The sequence below is a fragment of the Oreochromis aureus genome, linkage group 11 (genome assembly GCF_013358895.1).
Source record: "Oreochromis aureus strain Israel breed Guangdong linkage group 11, ZZ_aureus, whole genome shotgun sequence".
Lineage (NCBI taxonomy): Eukaryota > Metazoa > Chordata > Actinopteri > Cichliformes > Cichlidae > Oreochromis > Oreochromis aureus.
In genome coordinates this window covers 578757-604004 of record NC_052952.1, presented here as the reverse complement: position 1 = coordinate 604004, position 25248 = coordinate 578757, and the positions used below count along the sequence as shown (strand labels likewise).

Here is a 25248-nt window from a genome sequence, read left to right as displayed (position 1 = left end):
TGTCTCCCAGGCAGTGGGAGGAAAGATAGAGACATCTGGACGGCTCAGACAGAAAGAGATTGCTTTCGGGAGATTGAACACTGCTCTAGCAATACTAGAGATACCAAGTTTTGCTTCATGCTCAGCTGCTTGTGCAATAGTGTGATTACTTTGTTATTCAAAGTACTGGATATTACATTTTCAATTTACTACTTTTAGTTGAGTTATGGCTAAATGTAGTACTGCCAGAGAGACCAGTGGGTTATTTAGGTCATCTGTTTTATACAAATATGAGAACTGGTGAAGAATATTAAGAAAGACTCACTATTTTCTAAATCTTTTGGTTTTTACATACTATTATTTGTGGTTATAGTACTGAAATCAGACTTGCCTACCCGGGAGTGTTTGACCCTTTGTTGTACTTGTTTATATCTAAGTGGCTGAGGGTCAGCTTACCTTAGCAGACCCACTCTATATACTGGAATGCTTCATAAACATGCTATCACAGCAAACCATGAGAAAAAGCACATTAAGTCATTTCTTCAACAGAACAAACAGATCACACTTCAAAGACTATCAGAGGCAGCTTTCTTTGCCCAGTCACACAGAGACACTCAGTGGATGACCACAGACACTCAGAGCAAAGAAAGCTGTGGCAGGAGTATTATGCTGTGATATTAAAATGTCTGCACAAAGGACGATCACTGGGCACAGGAAGTTTTTAACGTTATGTTTGGGAACCACGATTTTGTTTCCAAACTTTGAATGTTGGGACCTATATATACATACATGTGTGTGTGTGTGTGTGTGTGTGTGTGTGTGAACTGAAAAGTGTAAATATATGTCAGTGATTAGTCATCGTGGCAGGATGCAGCTCTGAGGATACAGTTACTAAAGCGTAGGACAAATCACAGGGAGAGATGAGTTCCATGAGACGTGTGGCTCATATTACCGTTGCAGTGACACAGGAAACGGATCTGGTCACTTATGTCCTCGGCGTGTTCTGGTACAGCAGGAACAGAGTGTCTCGGTCAATATTAGTCCGCACATGAGGTCACCTCCAGCTCAGCCTCAGTCAGCATCTCAGGCTCAGCTAATTACAGATATATACATAACTGATTTGCAGAGACTTTCTATTGTAAGCCAAGGGCAGGATGAAGCAGTGTAAAGATTTAATGCATCACAGTAACCACCCATAAACATGGCAGTACCATGAGCTTAAGAAGAATGTGGCATGTGTTTTTTATCTACACAGTGGACAGGGGCTCAGTGTCAGCCTCTGCTTTGTTCACCTGAAACTGTAAAATGATAAATGCTATATTTATTTTATCCATGTAACTGAGTTTGGCGGCCTGGGATAGCTTCAAATTTCTATAAACTAGCTATGAGTAAACTATAATCATTTTAAGCAGCTTAGCACTGATTTAAATATATTTACCAGCAGTCTGTTGGCTGTAGGCCAAGACAGTGTTGCTCACAAAGCCACTGCTACACTCATTTTAAGGCAGCTGATAATTCGGACCAACAGCAAAAAGGCAAATAAAGTCATTCAGCTAAAGCATTTCATTTTCTGGTACTTTGAAAAAACATCAAGGAGAAGAACAGATGTGAAGACAGAGCGAACGTGGCAAAGAAGAATAGGCAAAACAACAGCAACAACACCAATGACCAGACCTGAGTGGTTCCAGTGAGTGTAGCTGAGGACAACTGGAGTATTAGCACTATTATCTGGGCCTTAAGAGGGGTCCATTGTACTCAGCCATGTTATACATGTGATCACTATCCGCAGCTAAGCACTCAAAAGCTTCTCAACAACACCTGCCTCAGTGAAAATGATTGCCCTCACATACCTGAAAGATTTGTTATTTCACTGATGCAAAGTATCTCACTATGTGGAGGTGAGTGTGGTTTCAGTGCAGACAGTCTGGGCACTTCTGCATCAAGTGTCCACTAATAAAAAGTGGCTTGGTCTTCCAGATGGCTGGCCTCTGACAGTATTACTGAACTATATCCAATAAGGGGATAAACACTGGTCAGCCAAGGCTTTGGCCTATATACAGCCTCTAATCAAGCAAGTGTGGCATTGGGGTATTTACAGGTATCCTAAAGCAGAATTGGACATAACATATAAAAACATATAAACCAAGACCACAGCACCTTGAGGTGACTGTTTTTGTGATTTGGTGCTGTATGAATAAAATTGAACTGAACTGAACAGTAAGTTTGTGCTTTGCGTACGCCCTGGTTGTTGGTATAGATTGGCCTGGGTGTGTTAGACATGTGCGGCAATGTGTGGGTGTGTAATCATGACCAATAAGAAGATGTCGCATCTGTGCTGCGCTCAGTTCCCACTGAAGACTCTGTGGAATACTTTCCACTCGAGCAGGCTCCTGATGATTCGGTCTCTGACCAAATGACAAAACCTCATAATCATTTAGTGCACTCTGCTTCAGTACATACATGGATAATTTCTAGTTGGTTATATATAGTAAGTCCCAACATTCACTGTGAAAATCACATCTTTTTTAGTGCCAAAAAGCTGCAGGGTAACACTTATTACAACTGCCGTTTCACCTGAGCACATTTCACACACATTAAAGGAAATGTATGAATTCATGAGTATTAAATCTTTGAACACAAGCATGTATAAACTCCAGTCTGTCAGTCCATTAGAATATCTGACTACATCTTAAAATCCATGATTTGCCTGGTCATTCATACAGAACTCCCTTGGTTCCTGGACCCTGTGTCCTCTGCAATGCGTGAGGTGCACAGCAAACACTTAAGTGATCTTTCTCCCTCTGAATGCTGTTTGGCAGAAAGCCTTGCAGGGCTTCTGACCCTGCTTGAAGAAAACTGAAAGAAAAGTCCAAGCACAACAAAGAATTAACTTTGAGAGGGTGAAAATAGCCCTCTATGAGAAACCTCTGCACCACACTCCACACTGAAGAACTACTAAAGATTTGAGCTTCTCGCTGTGTGGTAGATTTACCTCTGACCTTTTCATAAGAATGCATCCCAAAGCAGAAGCTACACAGGACAAGTGATCACCACAATGGGCTGAAGACAGGAGGCGGTGGAGCGCACGAAGCAGAAGCAGGGTTGCAGAGCCAGAATACAAACCAGGGTACAGCTGATCATGGTGGCACAGAAATCCATGTGGGACTCCTTAATAATGACCATCACCAAACCTGGCTTCGTACTAGCATTCTCAGCAAACTATTGTTCTACCAGACGGCACAGCTCACTGTGGAGACAGAAACACAGACTCTGCAAAGAGCAGAGGAGGGGGCTGTGTGTTTACTCTAATGCTAACTGGTGCACAAACAGACAGACACCACTCATCACAGCACTCACACTTTGATCTGTTCATGGTTGTCATTGTTGTAACTGTGTGTGCCATCGAGGGTTACACTGCCACTGCCTTGTTTTTATATAAGGAAATCTGTGAACAGTGCCACTATTAAGCACATGCGATACTTGTCAAACAACAATCCACGAGCTCCAAGGATGTCAGTCTTCAAGTTGCCAGGTCCAACCTGAGGGGAGCCACCACGGATGCAAAGGTAGCCCACAGGCTGAAGCTTCACAGTCATTCCAGGGAGGGGACCCATCATATATAAACTATAGATGCAGTCAATAGCAACAGTGAAGCTCAAGTTCTTCACCTGCTTGGAAATGGATGAAGCAAAGACACAGAGAGCAGCACAGCAACACAAACAACCAATGACAACACAGCATTTAGTGTCAGCACAGGAAATGTTGCAGTATTCGTCCTGGGCAAGCTGCAGACAAATCCCAGCCAGCAATCAGCTGCTGGAGGTGTTGATGCTAATGTCTCACTGTCACTGTGGACTATCCTTAAATGCCTTGGGTCAGTGCATTGTGGCAGTGAGAGGTCACACCCACACCATTGTGTCTGTCCGCTCCCAAAGGCCACATTACTTGTGGCTCTCACACCCACTGTGATTAAGTGCTTTGAAAGGCTGGTGCTAAGCCACATCGAATCTTCACTGAGAGCCACTCTGGAGTAAAACCTGTTTGGATGGAGGGACAACAGGTCAACATCAGTAGTCTCTCCATGCTGCACTGACTCACCGTGAATGTCAGGTGACATGTGTCAGAATGCTATTCATAGATTTCAGCTCTATTTTCAGTACCATCATTCCCAGTAGATGATTAGAGTACAGGTTTATAATACGGTTTAACTCCTACATTAGTAACAAAGGACAAGTGCTATCTTTAGTTTAAAGACAAATATTTGTCAGGAAAGAAGCAATGACGGTTCTCAGCCTTATAAGACATGAGTACAGTAAAAGTGCAGTTTTTAGTATGAAATCATGTTAAACTGGAAGAAGAAGTAAAAGGACGTGTTGCTGTGGTACGGCTTGTTGTAGTAGTCACTCAGTGAAACAGTACAATCATTAGTCTGACTGATGATGGTACAATACGTGAAACCACCTTTGGAAAGGATATTCTTGGGATTTTGAACTTCATTGCCCCTTGATCAGTTATTAAGAAAACAGACAAATCACATTTATCAGATTTGAAATGATCAATTTATTCAATCAGTTTGTCATCTGGGTCATTACCACCCACAACTCTGGGGACAAGAAACTGGGAAGTAATGAATAAGTGACGCCCAAGAGCCTACAGGTTCTGCACAAACTGAAAAAGCAATAATGACATTTCATAGAGATGACTTGTTTGTTTTTGGTTTTGCATCTAAAAATAGGATGCTACATTGTGGGAGTGTGTTTCTAATGAGGGGAGTGATACACAGCAGTGTGACTGACACAGTACAGTTCAAGTTTGCCTGAACGAGCTCACAGCCTGATGTATGAAGATGAAACCAAAGACCTGACAACACATAAACTTATTTAACATAACTGACAATCTAATATTTGCAATAGTGTCAGATGATAACATTTGGTATATGTTAACAACGCCATTATGGAACAGTTTATAGGCCAACGGAGCATGGAGAAATACTTTATCATTAAAAGCACTGCTCACAGCTGACTGCAGACGACACACAGACCGTCTCCACCCACACTGTCCTTAGTGACAGCATTTCATTTTCTACCATCAGTCATCAGGAGAGGGTCACCAGCCAAGAAGCAAACATCTCCCTGCATTAGTGCACAGAGTCTATGCTTGCACACTAAAGCTGTGTATTTCTTGTCTTTTAGTAAGAACTGGCTCATTTTATTTATTTATAGTGCCACTGGGAGCGATCTCCAGCAGGTTTATCACCCTGCCATCACTGCAGCATGACATCCAACAATCAAAACTGAATGCTGTGCAACATACACAAGATACCCTCGTGTCCTCATCACAGTGTCAGAAAGCAACCTCTGCTCAACCCTAGTCGGGTTACTGAGAAATGCAGCCACACATTCAATATATACATATATCTATACATATATATATATATATATATATATATATATATATATATATATATATATGCTGCAGCTTTGAGTGAAGGGGCACTTAGTGGTGAAAGGAGTGCAGATGGTAATACATAAACCACACTTGCACAGCACAGTGTTCATTATGAGCACAAAGGCACTTGAAGGAGAGCAGCAGTGAATTTGAGTCTAAAAATATAAAAGCTCTGTGCTCAGCATTATTGGTTTTGTATAGGTGTACGCTCTCTCATACTGTGGAAGGAGGAGCACATTTTGTTATGTCTCATATCTGTCACCTTGAGCATAGACTACAAAATGCAAACAGCGCTCATAATGAAGTAGACTTTTAAAGTTAATAACTAATAACAGAAAAGCTGATTTCCCTCTCACAGGAAGTGAAACAGCCCAGCCCTGCTGTTGTTCCTCATACCACAACACACACACGAGTGCATGAAAAGTATGTTCTTTGAAAAATGTGGTTCCATCACATCAGATGAGTTTCCTCTGATTGAGGTCAAAGTAGTTCAGCCAGCATACATATAAATGAAATGACAGCTTAGCTCTGGCTCACCTTCACTTCTAACACTTCTCATTCAGTTTGCTTAGCGCGAGCTAGCAAACATATTCCCAGTAAATATCACTGCGTCTGCTGTCACGTGCACACTGAACGCAGCGCCACGTTCACTCAAATCACTGCAGTAGTTTAAATATGATTGAAAACTGATTATAAGATTGTGAAAGACAATGAGAGGCTCTTTCCAAATATGACAGCTCCCATTTTTACTGTACAGATTACTCATGCTGACGATGTTTGTTCCACCCACAACCTCAGCTTTCATCTGCTCAGCATTCATGTTAACAGGGAAAGTTAAGAATCTGGAGCAAAGAGAGAGAGAGAGAGTGTGTGTGTGTGTGTGTGTGTGTGGTTTAACTCTTACATGACCAGAAAATTAAGAACAAAAAAAACAAAAGATTCAGAATTCAGTTATTCTCAGCCGCCACCAGCTGGTGGTGCGTAGGTTTACGTCCTAAATAATTAGAATATCATGACTTAATGTTTTTTTTGGTCATTTAATAAAAAAATAAACCTTCACATAGTCTACATTCATTAAATATGAACATGCTATTTCCAGGATTTTTTTGTTTTCATTTTAATCATCGTGACTTCATCAGGCCAAAAAAAATCAGAAATCCTGTTTCTGAAATTATTACAATATGTTTTTAATTGAACCTTTCATACAGGCAGTCCCACTGAGACTCAGTGTGACACAACATATTAAAATTACAGAGAGCTATTTCCTAAGATCAAAAAATTATTTATAATACAGAAAAGTCCAACTTCTCAGAAGTAAGTTAGTTTATACACTGAGGCTCTCTCAGCATCAGTGCAGCGGGCGGTGGGCGTGTCACTGCTGAGGTATTACTGAAGCTCAACATTGGTTCTCTATGGGATTCCAGTCAGGTGAGCTGGTTGGCCACCAAGTGCAGTCACAGGTTGGTGAACAAACTAAGTAGTGGTAGTTTTGAGGTGCTCTAAAAATGTTAGATGGCTGTGTTACCTTTGGACCCAAACCATCACACTGCACCTCAAACATCCTGGAAGCTTCTTCCACGACAACCTTGTTTTCCAAATGAGTTGCAAAATTTACTATCATCGTAAAAAAGTCTTCACTAAAAATAAATCCTCAGTCCAGGTGAGAAATGTCATATGTTTTCAGCAGTTCAAAGGTGCCTTCATATTAGGACTGTGATAGTTGCAGCCCATTTGTGGTGGCTCTAGATGTGACCCCGAGTCCATTTCTTGGAAAACTATCCCAAATACCTGGAAGGACCGTCAAGAATTTTCCTGACAATATCCTCAGGGCTGCAGTCGTCTCTCATGCTTGTGCATTTCTTTTCCTACTCCAATTTTCTATTAATACGCCTCTACAAACAGCCGTCTTTGTCAGCTAGGCAGTGGTTTATGCCAATGAATGTCATCTGAGCAAATGTCGAGTCAGCAGTCTTCCCCATGATTGTGTCTGTGTGTATACAGTGTATCCTAAGCAAGCTTGAAATAACTGCTTCTGCCTGCACTAAGATATGCTTGATAGATAAGACGTCTGACAAAGTCTCTATTTTATTACTGAACGACCCAGAGTGTGTGAAAAGCCTCAATCAATCAAAAAGGTCATTTTGGTCAACAGGTTCATATGATGTGTCTTAGCTGTAGGACAATTACTGTGGCTGACAACTTTAAGCTAATTAGCTCCTGCATTTCCAAAGTTTATCACATGGCTCAAGGTTAGAAACTTGGATAGATAATAACACAGAAGACGTTCAGTGGCTTAACCAACAGTTTTTATTACAACGCTAACTTTGTAGATTTGAATCTTTCCCACCCTGTCCATCCCGTCTTGTCTCAGTGCTCTGCCTGTGTGAGTTTACTCTCTGTCGTCGTTCGGCTCCTCTTGCGTATTTCCAGTTTGACTTTCCTCCTCTGGTCCAACCTGAAAGAACTCACCTGTGCCCTGTTATCCCTTTTCCTGGTGATTCTTTATTCCCCCTCATCTTCCCGAGTCTTCATTTGTGTTTCCGTCTCGTGGCTCCCTGTGTTGTGGATTTCATTGCTTCTGGATTTTGTCAGTCTTTTGAACTGTCATGCCTCTTTAGTGTGACGTGAATATAAAAAGAAGCGTATTAACTGGTGCCAGCCTCTCTTTGAGTCTTTGTATTAAACTAGGCTAACCATGCCTGCCTCTGATTTGTGCTGAACACATGGATATAAGATTCATATTGATACTGTCATTTTACTGTTGCAGAAAGCAAACATAACATTTTCCTGGAAGGTTGACTAATTCTCAAATGACACTTGAAACTGCATCCTCTGCCTTATGAATTGAATCTTTTCCCCAGTCCTCTGTTTGCTCTGAGTTCTGCTTTGTGCCCCAGAGGGTTTCATCACAATCCCCGCTGAATCTTTAACATGCTCCACGGATTCATATTATAATCACAGTCAAACCACAGAGCCTGTTCTGCCAAATACTGTATATAAATGATCCAATCTCCTTTGATGTACAGTAATCCTGTCTGACTAGAGTGCAATTCAAAATCCATAACCTGCCTCATTTTTCAACCTCGACCTTATTTTCTTTCTTTTTTCTTCCATCATCACTATTGATTATGTTCAAGATTTCATCACTTACTTCACCAGCTAGCGTGATATTGCTCGAGTAGACTTGAAATACGGCTCTTCAAAACACACACACACACACACACACACACACACACACACACAGCAATAAGGCCTGCATCCCCAGTGCTTATATATATATATATACATATATATATATATATATATATATATATATATATATATATATATATATATATATATATATATATATATATATATATATATATATATATATATATATATATATATATATATATATATATATATATATATATATATATATATATATATATATATAACAGAGAGAGAGATTCATGTTCCTGTTATATTGGATTTTCTGTATACAAGGTCTGTTGCCTAGGAAATATCGCTGATGTCATCATTTCCATGAAAATACAAGGAGGATACATTGCAGCGTTTTGCTGGCAGTGTTGTGTCTCGTGTGGCAACACAAATTTAAAAAGTGTGACAACACACGCAGTAAACATTACGAGCAATCCAAGTGTGGCCGTCCAAACACTAAAGATGAACATCATTATAGTCTCTTATGTCGTACTGTCTCTTTTCTGTGTGTGTGTGTGTGTGTGTGTGTGTGTGTGTGTGTAAATGATGTCTAAATGTGGTATAACCAGCCAATACTGAATCTTTGACACATTACAGTCTATACACACTGGACTGCCTTTCTGCCTTTGAGCAATGGTCACGGGATTTTAACTCCCCTGTGTTTCATTTTGGGATCTGGGAACTATGGGAGTTCGTTTACCCCCCTGAGAAAAATACCACTGATAACTTACATACATTGACCACATTTGAAAGCTTCACTTTGTAGTTTTATTGAAATTTATATTTATTTTATTATTATTCCAAAACTTGCAGCACTTACATGTGATAATAATATGTTTGTATTTAAGGCACACTTTTGTAGTCTCGCTGACCTCTAAAGTGGTCACACATTTTGCTGATGCTAATATTTAAAAAAAATCGTGTGCATAAAAAATGAAGTAACAGAGAAATCGCACGCTGTCGTCGTTTCACAGTTTAGACTCGGCTCATATCATCATACCACACCTACACAAAGCCTGTAAGTCATGGCAAGACACTGAGACACTGATACACAATCAGAGCTACACACACACACACACACACACACACACGTGTTCATGATAAAAACACACAGGTCTCTGAGCAGGATGTCAGCACTGAGCTTTATTTGAGTATAGAAAGGAAACATTTATATTTGGACTTGATTGTGTTTAACGTTCTTGTGTTTGGCGTCGACACAACCACAGTGGGTTTAAACCAAACAGCTGTTGAACAAAACAGCATGAAGTGTTTAGGAATCCCAGCCTGTCCTGTCCATCGTCTCCATGTCCAAAGGCCATAAACCTAAAGAGGCTGCTCACAACGAATTGTCCTCTTTTCACTGCTCATCTAACGGCACCCTCGGGATCGGCTGTGAAGTCTTTCAGGTTATCACCGTGTAGAGACGACCATATTTCCTTATGTGTGACTTTCTCAGACTCTTTTCACTTCTGTTAACTTTCTTTGTCATCAGACTTTCTCTTCTTCTACCATCTGTCACCACCAGCTCGACAGACTTTATTTGCTGCAGAGTACATATCGTGGTGACCATAAAGAGAGCAGCTCATTTACTGCTCGTGGTCCAAATGTTTGACTGAGTTCCTGGCTGTCTGTACAGCCTCCGTGGCTGCTGTTCTCCTTTATAGAAACAGGAAGAAATCAGATCCCTCAGCTGAGCATCCAAACACAGTTTGGAGTGACATGTGTGATCAGTCATATTCCTGTAAAAACACACCTAACGCTACATTAATTAGCTTGTTTGCTTCTGACATGATATTGCACAGTGATCCACTTAGCTGCACATTACCCTCAAGTATCTTTTGGTTCTCTGCAAATCATTTTATTTGCACTGAGTGAGGCCCAGGCCAGAGCCCGGAGGATGCTGTCTACTTTTCTGTTCACGTATTGACAGTCAGGCTTGTCGGGGAGTGAGGTCTTTCTAAGAGGACGTTTTTCTGGCCCTGACCTGCAGCATTTAGCTTTAGCTTGGCCCATTAAACACTGACCTTCATACTAATGCTCACCAGAGCAGCTAATGCAACATACTCAACACCCATGCTGGAGACATAACAGAGGCACGGTGCAAACTGGTGTGTTTACTGTGCAGAAATCCAATTTCAACTCACTTCTTTCAGATTTGAGGATCTTTGTACGACTGATGAAAAATTCTCTATTTTGACAACTTTCTAAAGTATCTGTAAGTCGGAGCACCTCTTCGACCTAAACTTCTCTGTTAATGTTGCTTTTTCTAAATGGTAGAGCGTCTGCTTTCTAACACCAGCTCAGGAGGTGAATGTATGAAACACACCGCCCTGTATTTCTGTGAGGTGCCCCTGAATGTGACTTCTTCCACACACAGGTGATCCAAATTGACATCACCTGTGTCCATCAGATCTCCTCAAAACTCTGGGACATTTCAGCAGAGCCAGCAGGCTGGAGTCCTGGTTACACAGATACTAGGTCACATGTCATCACGGTTCAGTGCTTCCAGCTGATCCGACTCAGGCTTTAGCTTCAATGGGCCATGGGAAAATTCAGTTATGAGGTTTCTGTCAGCATGCGTCTGTCTTCAAAAGACACACGATCACATTTAAAGTCTCGCTGCGATGTAATGTCTCTATTCTCTGCTCAGCTGGATAAAAAATAATCTTAAGCATTTAAAAGTTCAGTTTCAAAGGTTTTATAAGAACTCAGTGTTCCTGTAACGTCTGTTTGATATCACAGGAGCTGGTCACACCAGCGGTGGCAGCTTTACTCTAACTGGTTTTTTGGGTGTGTATTTCTAACAGTGACTACTCTTAAATGTGTGAATTGTTTGCGAGCTTCTATTTGCTGTAACTGCTGAAGTGTGGAAAAATACTGAGTGTTGGTTTTAGTGTTCAGGAGGTTTTGATTTGAAAAAGGTTATCTGACCCCCCTGTTCATGAAGTCTAGCCTGCCAACATCCCACAAGCTGTACCTGCTTGGGACGGTGTTCCTGCCATTACCTGTTTTATTTCATCTGCTTGTTTGATATCTTAGTTAGCTCTGTTTCAACCACCAGGTTTCTTCCTGTCTGTATGTACATATATGTGTGCAGCTATGCAGGGCAACTCACAAAGAAGTGAAGGTGACTGCAATAACAGCATGGCCGATCATCCTCAGAGAGGAAACAGCATTCGATGATGATAATTACTGTCAATCCTTTACAGTCACTGTGGTTCCACAATTTTGTCATGTATGGACTTTGGACTGCCACATTTTTTCCTTGCTGTTTGATAATAATGTCCATTAAACCTAGACTGTAACTGTAGTTGAGTTTTTGCAGGGTTAGCCTCTCTATTTGGTGAAATCTGACTATATGGGAGGACTAAGAGAAAAACATCAGTATGCTCTGAGCCTTAGGGAATTGATGCATGAAGAAATGTAATTAATGGGCCCCTATAGTTCTACATGTCGTCATCGCTGGGCCTGTGTCTTCTGTGACAGTCTCAACATGTCTCGTGACTAACATGACGTCATTCCTGACACAGAGCCTGAAAATTCAAATCTCAAACACAAAATGCAGGGATACGAAGAGTGTCCACTGACAGACGCTGATGAGCTGGATCATGGGGAAGCGTGTTTTACAGTCAGCAGCATCTTCAACTTTGATTCTGACGGATGGTTATTCAGTGTGTTTTTCACAAGTTTGCCCACCTATCTGCAAACGGCATGCTTAATATTCATGTACATTTGTGTTGTCCCAGGATAAAAGACTCTAATGGATGTTTGGTGCAATGCTTACATTGAATGTTTCAGCAGGTCCATTGCATTCTGTAATGAAAGCTTGATGCCTCCTGAACACACACAAGTGTGGGGCGGGTGGCAAGAAAGGAATAACCTGTCCCACAGGCCGATTGAGCACAGAGCAGTAAAGGACTGTGGTGATATGATGGGATGTAATGGGGCATTCTGTGTGCTCTCTACATGTGGACTGAATAAGTTTGGGAGGCGGTCACCGTAATGCAAAGACACACCGACGAGCCCAGAGCTCAGAGTCTCCTCGTTCTCTTCACGTGTGTCGTGTAAATCCAACACAGCTCCACCAGCAGAAAATCAATTTGCACTTCATCACTTCCTGTTAATGAATTCAAGAAATGTTCACCGTGGCTTTAATTACACAGAATCCTTTTACTATATTTATTTTCAATTAATAAACGACGTGATGTTATTAAGAAGAAGCACCTGTGTTTATGTTAAAACACTTTGTGCGCTTTGCGTATTTCTGTGTTTACATGTGGCTTTAAATTTGTTCCACACGTGACCTGATGGATCAAATTCAACAAAAAGTTGACCTTTGATCGATTATTTTTGTCACTGTTTTAGCCACACTGTACGGTGAAATCAGTGGCTTTAAGCTTTTGCAAGCATCACGTTCAAGTCTGTAAATTAGTCAATTCAACTTGTATTTAAAATAATTCAAGAAAATAATTTAATGTAATAAAATGATGCAGCTACAAAATCATGGGGGTTGGAAGATGTCCTGCCTGCATATCATTTATCATGTATGTGTTAGAAAAACCATACGTGGTTCATTTGTTATTTTCTAAAGCATGAGCATCAGCACAGAGTTGAAGTGTATGAATATTATTCTTTGTGTAATTTCACTAAAATCACCACATCAGTACATCACACCTGAAATCACCTCATTAAACACACAGGGTGGGATAAGCGCATCACTCCTGTTAAGATCTGTGAATGTTTACGCTACACACTGCCTTAAACTTGTAGGCCATTCATAAATTCGTTCTGTGCAGCAGGTCTGTGCCAACTCTCTGAACACGCGACCATTACCCTAAATTTCTTGTTACTCTGCAAATAACAGTCAGGAGAGCAGAGCAGGGACAGGGAGAAACAGCGAGTCTCCAACAGGTGGGGATGGAGCAACATCATTTATGGGGTGAAAACACAGCAGTGAAACTTTTGAACAGAAGACAGAAAAGAAGCGTCTTACCAAATCTCAGGACATGTGGCATCCCATGTAAAAGCCCCACACAGTGTGTTAGCAGCAGTAGAAGCTTGACGGTGCACCTGAGCCTGGCTTTAAATATCAGGTGGGTGATCTTCATGGTGCTTGTTTGGTACGCTGGATTTTAATCCCTGGATCGGTATATTCCTCTGTATTGTTTTCTCTTTAACCCCTACGACGTGAATTCAGGCAGCTGTAAGATCAAGGCATGATCTTCACCAGCGGGCTGAGCAGCGGTTTTCCCACATCCATTTGGCAAGAGGGGAAAAATCAGTACGAGTCCAGCTCACTGCGCCAAGAAGAAAAAGCCCTCAGCTGAGCAAAAGGATGGTGAATGTGGAGGTGGTGGTGTCGGGGCATCCATGCTAGGCAGGAAAATCCATTTACTGAAAGACAAAGGAAGAGACAGAAGAGGGTGAGAGTTGGGGCTGGGGGGAGGGGTGGGGGTTTACCGAAGTGACAAAGTGAGAGTGAAAAACAGTGAAGCGGTCTGAGCAGCCTCCCCAGTCCGAGCTCCTCCCGCTGCACTGCCGCACAGCATCTGACGTCGAGCGCATAGGATGGACAGAGTATACTGCTGCTCACACTTCACTCTTGGATCTGTGTCCCCTACCCAAAGTGCCATACCTCCCGCACTCCTTTCCCTGCTGTATCCCCGGCCAGCCTGCCAGCCGCCGCGCTGACGTTTCCCCGGTTCGGCTCAATCTCCGTCGGCCGAACGCTGTCGTGCACAGCCCCATAAAAGCCAAGCCATGAATTCGAAATGATCGCCAGTGTTTGATCGAAGTCATTCAAGCACGGACTGCGTGCGCTCCATGTGTGAAGCAAAGCTGTCACCGTAACTCAGCGTGATGAATAGGCTGTGCTCGGCGCGCCGGTGTTTCAGCACTCGACTTCTGTCTTTGGAATTACTTTTCGTTTTTTGAAATTCGATTCTTCTCAGACCGAGACTGGGCAACCTGTTAGACACAAGCCTCGAAATCAAATTTAAATTTCATGTGCTTCGTGGCTGACTCTGGAGGCACTGTCGTTTTATACCAGCACAGAATTACTGACGACGCTGAAGGTGAAGAAAAGTCCGTGTGACTGTAACGCTCTCTATTAGGATGGCATTTAGAAATGAAACCGAATATTCTCAGCTAACATTTTAACAAAAGTCACTGGATTTTTAGGCAAAAAAAGCCCCCAAAACCAAAAAAAACAAAATGTATTTGTTTCCAAAATTTCAGTTAGATTTTCAGTCATCTTATTAATGTGATGCATAATTTCCAAAACTTATAGATTATAAACTTCGTAACGCAGACACGGTGAAGGTGTACGGAAGTGGGGATCATTTAATTAAAATGCATTAAATAAAAATATCTTAGCTTCAATCCCAGCTGTCAACTACTGAAAATACAAAGAAAATAAGGTAATGATAATGGAGTGCTAACGCGGACTTTCTCCGTGGGCTTTAGGCCACGGCTGTCCGGATTTTAGTCTTTCTCTGAGTTTTCCACAGCGCAGACACCGCCTGTGTTTCACATCCAGCTTTTCATTGCGGCTATTTCAGCACCTGAACAGAGAATATGTTTTAAAGCAGGAGATACCCCGAGTGTGTTTCAGCACCACGAACAGAGGCTTGATTTCAAATACTCTGAGGCTTCAGCAGGAGATCGCTGGGTTTCACATATGCTCCCATTATGATGCCAGCTTCCTCTGCTCGCTTGCCTCCTTAATTAGCAGAGATGTTCTGTTTGGACTGATGATCCATAGTTTGGGTCAGGGTTATCTTGTTACCCCTAAGCGTCTGATTCCATATTTGCAATCATTTGTTGTAGGCAACACAAAAAACTACTGCTGTGCCCGCCGTTTATAGACATGTAGGTGGGTGTGCAGAAGATAAATGTAAAACGATTCTGGTGAATATTGTTTGAGGGCCGTTACACCTCACCTGTCACACCAAATAACTGATATTACTACTGTATTACTATTGTATTACTATTGGCTGTTATTGTAACATTGTTTGTCATTTCATCCTCAGATTTCACAGGACGTTACTATGTTTGCTAAATCAAAAGGAAATTACAATATGCAGTTAAAAGCTGGACACAAAGGTCAGGAGAAAAACAAGAGGCAGCTTTGAAAACTAATATAGAGGAGTGCTGGTGGACTGTACAGGTAAAAATGACCTCACACTTGGCACCAGCACACAGACTCATCCGGATGTCTCATATTTTCACAGACAGACTTACAGGTCAACAAATGTCCCTTTGTGCATTTGGAAAGGACGTAAAGAGCGCATGAGGGGAGCCTCTCCACCGGCAGCACTGCCCGATGATAAAGTTGATTTACAGCTAATGCGCTTGTGGACTGTGGGTGTCAAATGTGCGGCTCATCTCCGTGAGTTTCCATCTAACCGCGCGAACTAGGGACGTTATTTACGGATCATTCATAAAGTGGATCATGGTAGAAATTTAACGACCCTTGTAATGTCTTACAAGCCCACAGCAGTAAGAGCATCAGGCCGAGAAGGAGGAGAAAGAGGAGGAGGTAGCCGTAAGGTGACAAGCGTCTCCAGACAGAGGTCGTGAAAAGACATGGGAGGTCACTTTCCTTCAGAGTTTCTGAAGCACAAATAGGAGCCGTGTTTGAGACATGGACATCGTTCTTTGTAAAGGTGAGCCGATTCGTCTGGATAAAGTGCACGGACGAACTTCAAACCGCGCCTGAGGCGTCAGCGGCGGAGGTCGGAAAACGATGCGAAAAAGCTTCTACCTGGTTCTGATCTGTTTCCACAAGACCTGACCTGTTCCTGAACAAATCCAGAGGATCGCATTTAAAGCGTGAAATAAGTGTAAAGTTTGGAGAAAAAAGCGTGCCTACCTTAGACAGAGCGTGAGCGGAGAAGAGTCATCAAAGCAGCACAAAGAAGTTGGTTTGTTTCTACGGAAGAACCGCGTCGCTTCCCCCGCACTCTCATCTGGTAGCGCTGAGCTCCGGCCGTAGGGGAGACACGCCTCCTGTCGGACGGCAGGACGCACTGCTTAAAGCAACAGGGGGACGCTCCGGACTGAAGGCTCACCGACACCGAGTCTGCAGCTTCCCCCGCGGGGCGACTGCCTGTCAGGTCAGGCTCCAATCCTTTAGATGCCCATATGAACAAAACCGCACGGATCTACCTACACCTTAAAGTTTGGGGCTGTGGCAGTGACCACAGGACATACCGGCTCGGTAAGCCCCTACCTGATCCTGTAGATTGCTTAAATGCCACGAGTCTAAATAAATGCGCATCACAATGGGATGAAGATTGCCTTCATTAAGTACTAAGAGCCACTTTGTCTTTATTCTCCCGCAGGTATCATTTCACGTAGCAGTGTGCAGTTTAATCTCAAACTGTGACAGTAAGGTTTCAAAAAGAATTTAAAGAAGGGATTTTCTATCACCGGGGCCTCGCTGCTGCAGAGCCCCGTGTTTAGTGGATTAATACTGAGCTTGGTGGACCCAGCGCAGCTGGCTGCTTCAGTTCGGTCACATATTTGCACTTCAAATGTGCACTGCGTGTGCAAAATACTTACTCAGTAAATTACATTTTATTGTAAGTGCTGAAGCAAAAAACAGAAACCAGTGTTTGGTGGGTAAAAAAGTAGAGAACAGTGATTTTTGAGCTCTGGTTTATATTAACAAGTTTCCTAGATTAACTGCTAAGAGTACAATATCGTTTTTGTAGAACTTAATGCAAGAGTGGACACAATTTATTTTGCATTTGTGTTTCATGTTTACTTTTTATTCCTTGTGGAAAGAACACAGTGAAGCCGTAGGCATAGCTGGACTGGCCGGTGGAACAAACCTGAATTTACAACATGTTTAAATTAAGTAATAATTTAAAGATAATAATAAATAAATTATTATCATTGTTGTTGTTAAAGCAGATTAACTAGGAAAATATAACATTTCTGCACCAAGAAGGTACAGACTACATGGACGTGATGCTAGTGTGACGTCAGAGCATCACGCCAAAATCTTTGCACTGACCTGTTAGAGACACTGCGCACTGTGAAGCCTCATCAGCAAAGCACACTCACATTTTGAGCTTTGTATTGTAACACAAGCTGAATGTCTCACACATAGGACCCACTCCTCCTGTTTGTTTTACACAACACTGCTGCCTGCTGTGATGTGTTTCTGATGTTTTTAATGTGTCGTTTTGGTCTCCATTGTGAAAGCTGTTTCTTATAAATAAATGTCAAAATAGTCAAATGAATACAAAAGTACTGAAGTCCTTGAAAATCCCTGGAATCTACAAGCAATGTGCCAACAACCTGGGCCTGAATTCCACCTTAAACCAAAAACATCCCAACGAGCTGCTTAGGAGATCCAACTACTCAACAAAAACATAAATAAAATAAAAGACAGACATAGGACTAAAATATAATCTCACCAAGGCTGAGCTTTATGCTTTAACTGAGTTAAAAAAAGAAATCCAATCTGCAGACAAGAGGGGCGATTATGATCATGGATGTAAACTGTTAATGGACTCAGATGCTTTTGAATGTTGAGAGAACAGAGTGCTATGAAGAGCTTAGAAGAGCATCCACTAAATGAAATGTTTAAAAAAATAAAACCGATGCTCTCGTCAGGCATGCGACTGAATGTCTGTGGATCTCGCTGTGAGTTTGAATTATATTCAGAACAATATTCAGTCATTTATGGGAATCTTAAAAGATGCAAAAATGTAAATAACTCCACACTGAGAGCTGTCGAATAATCCACAGAAGCTCTAACAAAGTGTGTGATTATCTGAATGATACTGTAGCATCAACACCTTCCTTAAAGAAGATGCACTAACCTGCTTGGAAGGTTACATTGTGGACAATCCCACAACACTCTTATCCATGGAAGAGTCATGATTGCATCCCAAATGAAATAGGTTTCATCTCTAAATATCTTTCCCAAAGACACTCCAACAAATTGCTATTACAAATGCTCACTGTAGTTTGACCAAACAATTATCTCAGGTCAGCTACTTTGTACAGATTAAAGGGAGCAGCTGCTACAACACATGTATCCCTGATTGTGGCACAGTGGGAGGAGGAAGAGGCAACCTACAGCACAAATGTGAACTGACTCAGATCAGAGAGAAAGGTGCAGAAATGACATGTGACTTAAACACTGTAAGTATTTTAGATGTTGCCATCTCTAAATAGAAACTATTTCACTATGGAAACCAGTGGAAAGTAATAATTCTTCACTACAACAACATGATGGAAAACATGGCAGGGTAAGCAATTTACACGCCTTAGGAGGAACTGTGTGGCAAAGGAGATGAAATCAAGGTTCAAAGACAGAAAGAACCATCCCTCCAACATCAACAGAGCATCAGCATGCTCTAAAATCCCAACTGCCACAAAGAAAGAATAACTTTCATCACTGAGTTTAACCATTGCAATCAGAAACATAACTGGCACTGGCACATCTTAAAAGGAGAACCATCTTCTGTCATTTTGAGAGCTCATTTATCCCTTCAGTCAAACAGTCCTGTCGTGACTGTGTTCAGCTGCGGGGGGGGGGGGGCATGGAGCAGAGAGTTCAGGGGCAGTGCTAAGGGTGTCTGGCTGGCACAGCTGCCAGTTGTGTCTCCTATTTTACAGTAGTGCCCTGGGACAGATGTGTGTGATGTAACAACCCTAATTATGGCATAGCACCTCTAGGGGGTGTCGTCCTATTACTGTAGTAGTTGGAGTCTCCTACAGTGAGGGCAGGGACAGCCATTACAGTCCAGCATGCTGCTCTCTGTGCATCTGTTTTAGAGAGACCTTACCACTGTAAAGGGCTGGCGAGACTACCTAACCCTGGAACATGTTTGTAATGCGTAGAGCCGTGGAGACCTTGCTTGTATGATCTTATGGTCTTCAGTTAATGCCAAATAAAAGTCTGTTGTTCTAACTGAATGGCCTCCAAGTTGCCCAGCTAACGTCCACGCTGCATGCCTGTGGGACCTGCTAGCCGCTCCTTCCTTGCCAGACCGCTGTTACAGTGGCAGGTGATTGGGAATGGCAACAGGAAGCTGCAACAGCAACCTGAAGCTGACGTGTTCCATCTATGCGGAATCAGAATGAATCATGTAGTGATCTGGAAGTGCTGTGTCGTCTGTTTATGTCATTCGTTGGCATTGGCGTTCCGACAATGGCAGACATTTACACTGGCATCCAGGTAGTCTCAACACTAGGACGTCGGACACCCTCCCATATGGCTGTTGCAAGTGATGCACTGATTGCATCAGAGATGGCCACAATGGACTGGGAGAGGGTAGCAGTGCAGCAACAGTAGCTTGAGAGGCTTCTCCCTGGAGGACCTCATCACCGCTTCTGTGACTCTTGTATGGGGACAGGAGATCGGCCATTTGCCTTCGCCCAGAAGCTCAATGACACACCAGCCAGGAGGCTGCAGTCAGGAACATCTGAGTGAGAGATGCACGTAATAGTTCAGGTGGTCCTGGAGAAGATCAGGGTGCACTCATGATAGTTAGGGTCACGTGGAGTCTGTGCCACAATGATGTAAGCAGTCTACCTTGGCCTCAACCAAGTGTTAAAAATTGATGGTCACATGGTGTGCACTGATGCAGTACAGTCATAGCATTATGTGATGTTAGATATACATAATGAGGTGTGACACCTGCACTGGAGAAGAACACACCCTGGTGTGGGTCAAAGGCAGAGATGAGATGGACGCATGGTCCTATAGATTACCCAACATGCTGTGCTGGAGATGAGAGTAATAGACGACTCACAGAGAGCATGTTGTTGTTGTGATGAACAAAGATGGGTTTATGCTGTTCTGTGTAGACTGCCACAGCAAGAATGAGGTGTCACAGTTTGATGTGTATCCCATGCCTCAGGATCACTCCTGACGAAGCTCTAACAGCAACCCAAAGCTGGGCACCGTCGTACAAAGCAGTACAGAACCATGCAGTGATCTGCAAGCACTGTTTCCTCTGTGTATACGCTGCAGTTCCTGCAGTGGCAGACATGCTACAAAACCTCATTATACTTCTAAACTATTCTGCAGTACAATGTACAATATGACTGCAATACGACAGCAGTCATCTAAATTCTTAAATGCTTCTGTGTCCAAGTTTACATTGGACAAATAAAGAGCACACAATGAATTTCAGAACATAAAACATCCATCCGTACTGGGAGCCATCCGTACTGGGAGCCATCCGTACTGGGAGCCATCCGTACTGGGAAGCATGCCATAGCCAAACACTATCATGGGGCCAAACAGGAAAAACTCCACACTGCAATAAAAAAAAAGATCAGCTATGTGTTGCAATCACTTACATTTATACATCATAATGTAACTAAATATTTTTAATTCTAATTACTTGCTGCCCTCGTGCATGAGCAGACAAAGACAGCTGTAGTGATAGATGTAGTTATATGAAGTGACAGCAACATCAGGAAGAAGGAACACGAGAAGCTGGAGAAGTACCAAGGGCTCAGAGAGGAGCTCCAGAAAATCCCACAGGATCCCAGCTTGGTCATTCTCAACCACCTTTGTGGGCATGATTCATTTTGACCTTGGAATGTCCAGGTTACACTCAGCACAGGTGGTCCTGTTTATATATGGCAGCCACTCAGTCATGGCGTTCCATGTAATCCCTGCCGGGTAGCGTCTTGCACCCTGCTGTTGTGTGCTGGATTGTCTCAGGGGCATCTTTGCACAGCCTGCATCAGTCCTGCCTGATGTGGTAGAGCCTCTGTCGAGCTTGTCCTTTCTGCAGCTTCAGTCCAGCTTTGTCCAGTCTTTGGTAGGATGTTTCAATATGAGTCACTTCTTCTGCAGGTGGTACATGCCATGCAGGGGCCTTTCCATGATCATACCTCTTCTTGTCCCTCTTCTTTCTCAGGTTTTTGCTGCCCGAGATATTCACTAATCACAAGATCAGTTGTGGCCATCGTTCTGGTGTACTCATCTTTTATTTCATCCTGGATAGTAGTTCTAACCATCCATGCATAATAAGGAGCTTTATTTATGTATCTATATCTATAGATATAGATATACATATATAATATATTTATTGCACTGACATCAACAGTCTATATATACCTATATCTATATCTATAGATAGATAGAATGACATGTATGCACATGTGTGTGTTGACAAAAACACCAGCACCGCAGGCATAACAAACACTTTATCTTCTATTACAGAAGCATGCGACGGTATGTCAGCATTAGAGAAAATAATTTGTGAAAAACGCTGACACATCTTGATTTGCATTGAAACAGATATAATTACATCCCATGCTTTGCAGTGTCCTTTCTTGTCTGTGGTTTTTTGGATCCAATTCCTGAATTCACTGCTTGATATAAACAGAATTTTAGCTCTGGGCCAATCAAAATGCAGGATAAGAAATGGAGGGAACAAAATGAGTCCATCAGACAGAAATAACTGCAACCATCACAGACGTACAATTTGGTGGTGGAGGAGCACATCCCTGCAGTGATGAAGGCCTGATCTGAAGCCACAGTCTGGAGTTGAAATGAAAGGGAGCTTTGATTGCTCCCCTCCCCTCCTGCCCACCACAGTATGCAGCATGAAAAGTTGAATTGTGGGGGCTACAAATAAATAGTCAATGACAGCTCTGTGATCCAACAACCTCTACTACTCTTACCCATGGGACATAAAAGGCATCTGAAACCCTTGAATAAGATAAAAAAGAATAGGATATGAGAAAATACTATTTAGAGATGAATAATTCTGTCTGACAGAGTGCTGCAGTGATCACTGATTAATGCTGGCTTCCAGAAATGAAGGTAATGGAGACAATACAACCTCTGAAAGGAACTTTTTTAATTAAGCAATCGACGTATTAACCTCTTCACAATCACCAGGTCATCAGGGGCTTGTCTGTGGTCAGGGTGGGGTTTTAGCCACTAAACATTAGTTGTCTTCTGATTTAAGCTTTTCCATTAGGTTATTTTACCAAATAAAAAATATATTTTTAGAAGATTCTGAGCAATCTCAAACCCGTCTCCAAACCTGTGTTTTTCCTCGTTTCCTCTTCCTTTTAAAAGAGATGCTAAATGAACAGAAAACTGAGGTCATTGTCTTTGGTCCTTCTGACCTTTATGACCTTGGCCCCTTAGAAAATTATAAAAAACCATTTGCAAGAAATTTAGGGGTGATTTTTGACAGCAATTTAACATTTGATATAATGGTGATATAAATATCAAAACCAGTTTCTTTCATCTTCGCCTAATTACAAAAGTGAAGCTTTTTCTCTGTTTCAGCGATTTTTAGAAAGCGACACATGCCTTCATCTCATCTCGCCTCGACTTCTGTAATAGTGAATCTTGAATCTATTATTGTACGATCTACTGTACAATATAAAGCACCCTGAGACAACTGTTGTTGTGATTTGGCGTTATATAAATAAAATTGAATTGAAATTGAATTGAATTAATAGTCTCTATTCTGGTGTCACCTCTTCATCAATCGGCCGACTGCAGCTAGTCCAAAACGCTGCAGCACAGCTCCTAACTGGCACATGCAAGCAAGATCATATATCTCCTGTACTTGCATCACTACACTGGCTGCCAGTCAGCTTTCGAATTGACTTTAAGATCTTAACACTTGTTTTTAAGTTGTTGCATGGACTAGCCCCTACATATCTTGCTGATCTCCTAATCTGGTATTCTCCCCCAAGACCCTTGAGGTCTGCAGACCAAATGCTTTTGGTTGTCCCTAGGTCCGGATTAAAACACAGAGGAGACCGGGCATTTGAAGTGACTGCCCCCAAACTTTGGAATACATTGCCTTTGCATATCAGATCCTCCCCAACACTGGATACTTTTAAAACTCGTCTAAAGACCCATTTTTATTCTCTGGCTTTTGATTCATCATGACTTTGTTACTATTATTGTTTATTATGATTTTATTCTCTTCTAAAACACTATTCTCTTTTTAATGTTTATTGCCTTGTCCATTTTATTGTACAGTACTTTGGTCAACACCTGTTGTTTTAAAAGTGCTATATAAATAAATTTGAACTTGAACTTATTTTTATTATTATTAAATTCTTTGAATCTGTGAAAAGGTTGCTTTCCCATCTGTCACAGAGCCTGTATTTATCTAGACTGATTAGTGTGTTCACTTTTGGTCAGCCTGATCATGCTGTAATATAACTGATCCAGTTTCTGCAAAGCCATGCATTGCCCCTGACAAAGCCCCTCTTCTCTTACAGTAACTATCAGAGTTCCAGTATCACTCCACTCCCAGTAAGACATGTCTTACTAGGAGTGGAACCCAGCAGCAGGCCAAACTGATCAGCTGACCTCAATACTGTGACTCATCCAGCTAAAAAACTTTATATATAGGCAGGTGTGTAATCATAATGCACTCTATCAATCTGCAGCCCAACATTATTCATGTAAGCTCAAACTTCCCGTGCTCCAGTGTATTGGTATGCAGATTTGTTGGTAACTACGTACTGCTGCCTGAAACAAGCATCCATATGTCCATCCATGTCAAGCATGAACGAGCGGACTCAAGCACAGGACTGAAAGATCTTAAAGTAACAAAGTTTATTTACGCGACACCAACTGATATACACAATGTGAGGTGGAATGAGCTCCGGGAAACCCAGGAGAAGAAAGGGTCACGTCACTCTGCCAAACACTCACGAACTGTCTCAGTCACACTCGGTAATTCAGGGGAGCAAACAAGGACGGGTCCAGGAAGGTCTACGTACAAAGAAAAACACGGGTTAGAGTCCAAGAGGCAATCGATGGAGACAAACACACGAAAAGCAGGAATGAGCCGGAGCTACACCGACAAGAGTCGCACAACCATCCTGCGATGAGAAGCACTGAGCCGCCGTTTTAAGTAGTGGCTGGTTATGCAGCAGGTGAGTTATTAGTTGCAGGTGCATGGCCCAAAGGCGGGAACCCGCAGTGAGTTCCACTCAGGTGAGGAGGAGCGAGAGAGAGAGAGAAACTAACAATAACAATCCTGAGTGAGATTGTCGGGGAGACACGGAGGACCGTGACAATCCGTATATGTGTGCTGGAGCCATTCCTACAGGTGTCACAGGGTCCAGGAACAACACATAAAGACAACCTCTCACTGTCACCTTCAAATTCTGAATCACCATTTCTCACCTACATGTCTTTGGACTGAAGCTGGATGACCCAAAGAGGAAATAGTGCTAAACCGCTGCACCACTGTGCTGCTCTTCACCAAAATCATAAGTGAGCAGCCTGGAAATAGTAACACTCATGACTGGTTCTAGTGCTATGGAGTGATCCAAGTGAAGTAAAGTGAAGCTTTCATGTGGAACAATTACATACAAAGATGCAAAAAGGTTTACACTGAAACAAGCTGAAAATATTTCACTTGATCAGCTGAGATTTTCCTTCACACTGAAGATTTTTCTGACACCTTGTTGTTTCTGGGCAGGACAAGTTGATTCTGTATGAGTCAACTTGTTTATGTCCCATAGAGACTGAACATAAGAGGATGAGGTATAAAAGAAAGTTATGTCTTTATTACTTTCACTGTATTAAAAAGTGCAGAAGCAAATTCAGTTTCCTGGATTTGCATAAAGTGTAAGTGTAACAGA

General features: G+C 42.2%; 1 long non-coding RNA gene across 1 annotated transcript; it reads right to left on the bottom strand.

The window, feature by feature from the left end:
* Window positions 1–9777: 9777 nt before the first annotated feature.
* On the bottom strand, window positions 9778–16915 carry LOC120442819. Its single transcript, XR_005614950.1, has 3 exons — window positions 16505–16915; window positions 13625–14025; window positions 9778–10287 (listed from the first exon to the last, which is right to left on the bottom strand). It is a non-coding gene; the product is annotated as an uncharacterized LOC120442819 (long non-coding RNA).
* Window positions 16916–25248: the final 8333 nt, after the last annotated feature.